Here is an 8,871-nt window from a genome sequence, read left to right on the forward strand (position 1 = left end):
GACTGCCCTGGACTACAACTCCCAGAATCCTCCGCAGGGAGCGCTTTCTTAGGTCACCGCTTAAAAAACACATAAAAAATAAACCGATGAACCAAGAGACAGATATAGAGACAGTAAGTAAAGCAACAGGCAGACTGTCAAATTACAGTGGGGAGGGGAGGAAGATCTGGGGGAGATAAGAGATCAACCGAAGGACTTGTATACATGCATATAAGTACAACCAATGGACATAAAACTCTGGGGAGGGAGGGTATGTATGAGAGGGAGGGAGGGGGGCAAAAAAAAAAATCAATAAAATATATTAAAAAAAAACAAACAAAAAAAAACCCACACACATAAAAAAACGTGTGGCCCTAGCTGGCTTGGCTCAGTGGGGGTAAGAGCAAACTCCAAGGTCCCAGGTTCCATTCCAGTCAAGGGCACATGTCCAGGTTGTGGGCTCCATCCCCAGTGGGGAACTTGCAGGAGGCAGCCAATCCATGATTCTCCATCATCATGGATGTTTCTATCTCCCTCTCTCTCCCTCTACCTTCCTCTCTGAAATCAATAAAGAGATGTTTTAAAAATTTCTTTGTGGTGTGCGTTGTTCTTTTCCTTAATCCTCACCTGAGGATATTTTTTTTTCCATTGCTTTTCAGAAAGAGTGGAAGGGGGAGGGGGAGGGGAGAAACCTCCACTAGTTGTCTTTCCCCAGCGCCCTGAAGGTGAGGAGCAATGCCCTTGACCTGGAATGGAACCCTCCACCCCAACGATCTAACCACTGAGCAAACTTAAAAAAAAAAAAATGCATAAGATGGTTCACTTCAGTCAATTTTCAGGCACTATTAGCACTTGACCTCTTATTTTCTTTATTTTTCCCTTCTTTCCTTTTCCCTGGTTTTTAAAAAATCACAGCACATATAAGTGTGACTGAAAAGTAACTGTGGCTGTGTCCTCAGTAGTTAGAGCAGCAGCCCTGGAAGAGGATCACGGGTTCCATTCCCAGTCAAGGGCTCTACCTGGATGATAAATGGGATCCCCAGAGAGGCAGCCAATCCTGAATCAATCTCTCTCTCTCTCTCTCTCTCTCTCTCTCTCTCTCTCTCTTCCCTTCCTCCCTCCCTCCCTTCCACTCTCTCTTAAGAAATCAATGGAGCCCAGCCAGTGTGACACAGCCGTTGAGCATCCACCCAGGTCACAGGTTTGATTCCTGGTCAGGGCACATGCCCTGGTTGCTGGCTCCATCCTTAGGAGGAGGTGTGCTTATAGATGATGTTTCTCTCTCATCCATGTTTCTATCTCTCTCTATCCCTCTCCCTTGGTCTCTAAAAAATCAACAAAAACATTAAAAAAATATATATATTTTATTGATTTTTTACAGAGAGGAGGAGAGAGGGATAGAGAGCTAGAAATGTCGATGAGAGAGAAACATCGACCAGCTGCCTCTTGCACACCCCCTACCGGGGATGTGCCCACAACCGAGGTACATGCCCTTGACTGGAATCGAACCCGGGACCTTTCAGTCCGCAGACCGATGCTCTATCCACTGAGCCAAACCGGTTTCGGCAACAAAAAACATTTTTAAAAGAATCAATGGGAAAAAATCCTTGCGTGAGGATTAACAAAACAAAAACAGTAACTGTGGCTGACTATCTTACTGTGGGTGTGATGCTGTTGCTTTCTTTAGTCTGCTTGTGCCTGGATGCATCTAATCTCTGACAGTTTACCTTGTAGGAGCTATTCATTCCGAAATGCTGAAGACACACAAATAGGAAAAGTAACCTCTCATCAACCCACAAAAAAAACAACTTAAAGTTTCTAATTTTTCTTAATTTGAAATGCAGGTTTTGAAATTAGTTTTCTGGCAAATGAAAGAACATGCACTGTCAAGAAACAGAAGGAAATACTATATACCATATGTGAAAAAGAAAGCCTTCTATAAACATTGAAAGTGTTTCTTCTTTCTTTAGCTCACCTTCAAATGTCTCATCATTTACCAGCCTGCTCTTGACATCGTAAATATGATAGGATGCTTTATTTTCATACAAAGTGATTGAAATGAGCCACGATTATTAAAAAAGTAGGTGTGGAAGTCTGGGATCCTGCTCAGATAACTGTAACAAATTCAATTCTTTCTTTTTTTTTTGCACGTTTATTAAAGTATAATTTTTAAAAAAATATATTTTATTGATTTTTTACAGAGAGGAGGAGAGAGGGATAGAGAGCTAGAAACATCGATGAGAGAGAAACATCAACCAGCTGCCTCTTACACACTCCCCACTGGGGATGTGCCCGCAACCAACGTACATGCCCCCGACCGGAATCGAACCTGGGACCCTTCAGTCTGCAGACCGACGCTCTACCACTGAGCCAAACTGGCCTTGGCATGTTTATTGAAGTATAATTGACAAATAAAATTGTAATATATTTAGGCCCAGGCCAGGAGTCTCATTGTTTAGAGCACTGCCCCAATACACCATGGTTTTGGGTTCGATCTCCTATTAGGATGCATACAAGAAGCAACCAATAAATGCATTATGGATGGAGGAACCAGTCAATTTCTGTCCCCCCCTTCTCTCACCCCCTCTCTCTAATATTGATAAATGAAAAAATTTAAATGATAATATACTTAAAATGCATGTGATGAATTGACATATGTACAGTAAGTACATTGTGAAAGGATCCGCACAATCTAATTCATCCATCACCTCACATTGCTTTTTTGTTTTTTGTTTTTTTCTTATGGTGAGAACCTTAATTTCAACTGTAGTCAACATAAGTTTGCACCTTTTCACCAATCTCTCCCCATTTTCCCCACCCCACTGCATCCCTCAGGCAACCACCACCATTTCACTCTGTTTCTGGGAGGATGGCTTTTATTCCCCCCACCCCCACCCCCTACATTTCACATATACTTCTACCATGCAGTATTGGTTTTTCTCTGTCTGGCTTATTTCACTTAACATAATGCCCTGTGTTTTCATTCATGTTGTCGCAAATATTTCTCCATAGTTTTTGAAACCAATGGTTGGAATTAGAGGCTCAATTGGATTCATTTTTAAGGGGTGTTACTTTATGGGTGTTTCTTAAGTTGCCAAGAAACATTAAAAGAGAGCAAGATGAGAAGACCTTCTCTACCAAATACAAGACTCATTGCAGCTGAAACCAGTTTGGCTCAGTGGATAGAGCGTCGGTCTGCGGACTGAAAGGTCCCAGGTTCGATTCCGGTCAAGGGCATGTACATTGGTTGTGGGCACATCCCCAGTAGGCGGTGTGCAAGAGGCAGCTGGTCGATGTTTCTCTCTCATCGATGTTTCTAGCTCTCTATCCCTCTCTCCTCCTCTCTGTAAAAAAATCAATAAAACATATTAAAAAAAAAACTCATTGCAAAGCTACGATAACTAATGCACTATGGTAAAAGTATAAACAAGGAATCGAGGTAAAAGTATTGAAAAAAGACCAATCAAAAAAATTTGAGGCCAAGACAGTCCTATAATTATGTATAGACTAGAGGCCTGGTGCACAAAATTCGTGCATGGGTAGGGTCCCTAGGCCTGGCCAGTGATCAGGGCTGATCAGGGCCCTCTGGCTGCCGACCAGGGCCTCCCTTCCCTGGCTGCTGGCTGCCAGCCGGGGCCTTCCTTCATTCTGTGCTGCTTCCTGGTGGTCAATGCATATCATAGCCAACGATTGAACTCTGTCTCCCAGTTGAACTCCCAAGGTGACCCTTTACATTTTAGCCTTTTACATATATATAGATTACTGATTTTCTTTAAAGGTGGTACTACAAAGTAGTGGGAATGAGGAAAAAATTTGGTAACTGGCATAGGAACAACTAGATATTCATATGGAGAATAATTAAATTCTGCCAGAGGCAATATACACCTTGAAGATTCCACGAGTTGATTTTAATTCTGTCACTTACCAAAAAACAAAATTCAAACAAAGGGAAGGGAAGGGAAGGGGAAGAGGGTAGAAAGAGATTAACCAGGCTTTCAACTGGCAAACTTTTGGTGCGAAGGACAATGCCCAACCACCTGAGCCACTCTGGCTGGGGCAAATGTTCTTCTATATATATCTGCAGGAGGCAAAAGTTTACTTCCAAAGAGCAAAGATTCAACTCTGGGGATATATTTTTTTTTTCTTTCTTTCTTTCTTTTTAAAAAATATTTATTTTATTGATTTTTTACAGGGAGGAAGGGAGAGGGATAGCAACATCGATGAGACAAACCGCAACCAAGGTACATGCCCTTGACCGGAATCGAACCTGGGACCCTTGAATCCGCAGGCTTGTGCTTTATCCACTGAGCCAAACCGGTCAGGGAATGGGGATAGATTTCTTAATTTTAATTCACTATGTTGTATGAAATAAAGGATTCATATTATGAGTTCTTGGCCACAGGAAATTTTTAGTCAGTTACTTTATTTTTTATTTATTCATTTTATAAATATATTTTATTGAATTTTTACAGAGAGGGAGAGGGATAGAAAGCCAGAGACATTGATGAGAGAGAAACATCCATCAGCTGCCTCCTGCACAGCCCCCAACTGGGGATGCACCTCCAACCGAGGTACATACCCTTGACTGGAATCAAATCTGAGACCCTTCAGTCCGCAAACAGACGCTCTATCCACTGAGCCAAACCGGTTCTGGCGAGTCAGTTACTTTATTCATTTCATTTTTCATAGCTTTTAAGCTTTAATAAAAACAATGGTCACTGGGGCAGCCAGGCCTGAGGCGGAGGCGGCCAAGCCCAGGGTGGCCAGTCCAGGAACACCCAGACCCGGAGTGGCCGGGCCCGGAGAAGCCGGGCCCAGAGCAGCCAGGTCGGGAGCAGCCAGGCCCAGAACAGCAGTAGCCAAGCCCGAAGCATCCAGGCAGGGAGCGGCCAGGCTCGGAACAGCCGGGCCCAGGGCAGCCGGGGCCAGAGAAGCCGGGTCGGGTGTGGCCAGGCCCGGAGCAGCGGCTGCCAGGCTGGGAGCGGCTAGGCCCGGAGCAGCAGCTGCCGGGCTTGGAGCGGCCAGGCACGGAGCAGCAGCTGCCAGGCTGGGAGCGGCTAGGCCCGGAGCAGCAGCTGCCAGGCTGGGAGCAGCCAGGCCCAGATTAGCCGGGTCGGGTGCAGCCAGGCCCGGAGCAGCAGCTGCCAGGCTGGGAGCGGCTAGGCCCGGAGCAGCAGCTGCCAGGCTGGGAGCGGCCAGGCCCGGAGCGGCCGGGCCCAGAGCGGCCGGGCCCAGAGCAGCCGGGTCCGGTGTGGCCAGGCCCGGAGCAGCAGCTGCCAGGCTGGGAGTGGCCAGGCCCGGAGCAGCCGGGTCGGGTGCGGCCAGGCCTGGAGCAGCAGCTGCCAGGCTGGGAATGACCAGACCCGGAGCTGCCGGTTTGGGTGTGGCCAGACCCAGAGCAGCAGCAGCCAAGCCCGGAGCAACCAGGTCGGGAGCAGCAGTGGCCAGACCCGGAGCAGCTGGTTGTGGAACGGACCAGAGAAACAGAGGCCAGGCCCGGAACAGCTCACTTCTCGCTTGCCCCTGCCCCACGGCTGCCTCTCAGACATGGCTGGAAACTTTTGTGGGAACTTGAGGGTCTGCTGAATCAAGTGATGAAGGCTTAGATCTGGATGTGTTGAGTTAGTATAGGGCTGGGGTGTTGATCTGTGAGTGCCTTGGGTGGGGCCTGGATGAGGCTGGTTGACCTATTTGGAAATGTCTTTTGTGTGAAATGTATCTTTGGGCATGTGGAGGTATTATTGATATGAGAAAATGCTAAGTAACTGATTTACTATCTGAAAAGGGATTTACTATCGGGGAAAGGGAGGGAGGAAGAGACTGAACATAAACTGTGCACCTATGGATGAGGACAATGGGGGAGGGGAAAGGGGCGGAGAGTGGGGTGGGAACCTGGTGGAGAGGGGAAGAAATGAGGAACCTTTGTAATAATATAAACAATAAAGATTGATTTAAAGTAAAAAACAAAAACAAAAAAACAAAACAAGACAAAAAAAGAAAACAATGGTCACTGTAAGTACATATAAATTGGAAGTTAATGAGAAAATAATCCAAAACCTTCCCTGATAGCCCCCAAACTAGCCTGTATATGGCAAATATCCTTTTCACACATTCTTTTTTGGCATGTACTCATTTTGAAAGATCATTTACATCGATTGGATTTTACCAAGAAGGTTACAACATATTTCTCCCCTGAATATCAGTCTAGTCCTATTCCTGGACTTATGAGATTCCAAGTGAAAAAAACCCTTTCCACTCTCAATACATTATAGCATTTTATCCCGAGCATGGACTCTCCAAAAACTAGATGTACAACCTGACTGAAATGAACACATTTTTCATTTCTCTAAAAAAAAAAAAAAATTTTTTTAAATTGATTTTTTACAGAGAGGGAGAGGGATAGTTAGAAACATTGATGAGAGAGAAACATCGATGAGCTGCCTCCTGCACACTCCCTACTGGGTATTTGCCCACAACTAAGGTACATGCCCTTGACCGGAATCGAACCTGGGACCCTTCAGTCCGTAGTCTGATGCTCTATCCACTGAGCCAAATCAGCTAGAGCTCAGATGTCTTTTGAAAGTGTTTTTATTGCCGAAACCGGTTTGGCTCAGTGGTAGAGAGTCAGTCTGCGGACTGAAGGGTCCCAGGTTCAATTCCGGTCAATGGCACATCCCCAGTAGGGGATGTGCAAGAAGCAGCTGGTCATCTCTCTCATCGACGTTTCTAGCTCTCTATCTCTCTCCCTTCCTCCTCTCTGTAAAATATCAATAAAATATATATTAAAAAAAGAAAAAGAAAAAGTGTTTTTATCTGTTATCCACAGGTATTACAAGCCACTTATTGTTCTGCCTTATGATAAGCTACTCACCACACAGCCCTGTTTCACATCATTGCTTCACATCTAATGGTTCCTCATAATGATGTGCTCAGCCTTTAAGGGTACAAACTGATGCTATTTCCAATTTACCTCTTGTTTGAATCTAGTTTCCATCTTTATATTTTTAGTATGTTTTTTCTTATTGATTTTAGGGAGAGAAAGAGAGAACTAGAGACACTGATGAGAAACATCATCAATTGGCTGCATTCTGCACACCCACTGCTGGAATAAAGTTCACAACGCAGGCATGTGCTCTGACTGGGAATCAAACCTGTGACCTCTTTTTTTTTTTTTTTTTTTTTAATGAATCATAAATTTTTATTTTAAAATGTAAACATCACTAAACATGCATACACGTTAAAACAATCAGATGTACAATTTTGTTCCTTTCTTTTTTTCCCTTTCTTGCTTTTGCTGTTTGCATAGGAGAGACCATCATGACAATATAGACTTCTATGCCGTACAAAATACATACAAAGTTTCATCGCAGCAGGAGGCCGAGGCGCGGCGGGAACTGTACATCGGTGATACTTCACTGTAGTGACCCGGGAGTGTGGTGTGAGGTGCTGATTAAAAAAAAAAAAAAAAAAAACAACAACAAGGACAAACCTGTGACCTCTTGATGCATGGACTGACGTTCAACCACTGAGCCACACGGGCCAGGCTCTATCTTTCACTTAAACAAGCAGAACCTGGGCAAGAGAGGCATACAATATCCAGGACTATACAAGTTTCACGAACTTGACCCAACAGCTAAATTCCAGGAATCCTCCCTGGAGAGGCCATCAATGGTCATGAAGATTGTCACGACTTCAGAATGAACATGCAATGAACACAGATGTTAAAGACCCCAGACAGGTGCTGTCATGGAAAGGTTTATCAATCCTGGTTATCAACCTCTGTCCATTGAAATGCCATGCTAAGTGGATTGCAAATCAATGCCACATTGGCCATAAGATACTTGGAAAATCCAACATTACTGTTCCAACATGAAGATCCACTTGGCAAATGCCAAAGTGGTATTTTTAAGAGTAACAGTACTGTTTTTACTGCAGAGTCGATGAAAGTCGCTGATTTTGTTAGAACCCAAGTGAATCCAAATAAGGAGTAAATTATCCTAAGCAGTAAAAACTCTGTGCCACCAACTTGGTGGTTTCACAAAAGCAGTTTTAGAAAGCTTTTGCGTATCTCCTGGCAACGACCAAGGCTACTGAAATTAGCCGGGCAGAACGGCCTGGTTTTATTATGATCTTCTTCTAACGGCCAGCATCTGAGCCACCTTCTTACATGAGGAATTTTTCATAAGAAAAAAAATGAATGCCACCCAGAGATCCCAAATTTGGAATTGGATGCCTTTGTGGGGAAGGGAGTGCAGATGTTTTTGGTTGTAAGAGAAATAGCGGTGTTAAGTAGGAGGCTACATATACATATTTATTTATTTATTTATTTAAAAATATTTTTTATTAATTTTTTTTACAGAGAGGAAGAGAGATGGATAGAGAGTTAGAAACATCAATGAGAGAGAATCATCAATCAGCTGCCTCTTGCACACCCCCCACTGGGGATGTGCCTGCAACCAAGGTACATGCCCTTGACCGGAATTGAACCTGAGACCTTTCAGTCCGCAAGCCCACCCTCTATCCACTGAGCCAAACCGGTTTCGGCTATTTATTTTTTAAAATATACTTTATTGATTTCTTTACAGAAAGGAAGGGAGAGAGATAGAGAGCTAGAAACATCGATGAGAGAGAAACACATTGATCAGCTGCCTCCTGCACACCCCCGACCAGGGATGTGCCCGCAACCAAGGTACATGCCTGATTGAAATCAAACCTGAAACCTTTCAGTCTGCAGTCCTACGCTCTATCCACTGAGCCAAACCTGTTGCGGCTACATATACTTATTTAAATAAGAGTACAAAAAATGAAGAAAGTGTTGACATAAGGGCTAGGTAAAAGGCTGTACTAGAAAGCTTTTCTTCTTTGCTGCTGCTTAGCAAACGAATAACAATT

This window comes from Pipistrellus hanaki, assembly GCF_964339955.1.
Source record: "Pipistrellus hanaki genome assembly, chromosome: 15".
NCBI classification, from domain to species: domain Eukaryota; kingdom Metazoa; phylum Chordata; class Mammalia; order Chiroptera; family Vespertilionidae; genus Pipistrellus; species Pipistrellus hanaki.